Here is a 987-nt window from a genome sequence, read left to right as displayed (position 1 = left end):
TTGAGTGGCCGGTTACCGACAACCAACAATGAGAGGCCAGAACATTCAGCACCTCTGAAAGTCACACCTATGGATTTGAGTGCCTAATTTTGACTGGTTTTTTTCCTGAATTAGACCAGAACTGACTTGAACAAGTGACTGATTTTGTTGTATCCATCAGATAGCAACCGTATGATCCATGCTTAACACAGCTTGTGCAACACATGGGAGTGTTCCTATCAGCAGCAGCATCTGACTAAAGAGACTGTTGCTCTTCTTTTTCCATTAATATTTTGGTTCTTTCTTGGATTTTTGACTCTGTCTCATTCAAAATGTTGGGATTTCAGTTTAATTAAATTGCAGTCACTCACGGTATTGTCCTGGTTTCAGCTGGGATAAAATTAATTTTCTTCTTAGAAGGTAGTACAACACTGTTTTGGATTTTGTAGCTAATTAGTGTTTTCTCTTATTAAAGGACTATTCCATTCCAAAGTGCACAAGCAGCTGGGAGCATGGCCAGGACAGCTGGCCCAACCTGGCTAGGGGGATATTCTTACACCATACACTATCAATGCTCAGTATAGAGACTGGTGAGAATTGGCTGGGGTCTACCAGTCACTGCTCAGGGACAGGCTGGGCCTCAGTTAGAGGGTAATACACAACTGTAGCCATCTCTTGGGTTTTATTTCTTTATCTCTCTCTCTCTCTCTCTCTCTCTCTCTCTCTCTCTCTCTCTCTCTCTCTCTCTCTCTCTCTCTCCTTTTTATCTTCTTGGTTTATCTCAGTCCAAAAGCAATGAAAAAATTAAATTAGTGATCCCTGTGTAAGTATTAAAACAAGGACACAGAGATTTCCAGCTGGAGGGAATTAAGTATGTGCAAACAGCAGAGATCAACGTGATGAAGGTGTTCTGAGGTGTAGGTAGCTTTAGTACTTAAGGTTCATATAGAGGTTGCCAAAGGCCATAATGTATGACAAAGAATATAATTTGTCATACATGTTACTATG

Source organism: Pseudopodoces humilis, chromosome 7 (assembly GCF_049639895.1).
Source record: "Pseudopodoces humilis isolate 2021_Gansu_Grassland_sample_001 chromosome 7, ASM4963989v1, whole genome shotgun sequence".
Taxonomy (NCBI): domain Eukaryota; kingdom Metazoa; phylum Chordata; class Aves; order Passeriformes; family Paridae; genus Pseudopodoces; species Pseudopodoces humilis.
This window is presented reverse-complemented; position numbering follows the sequence as displayed.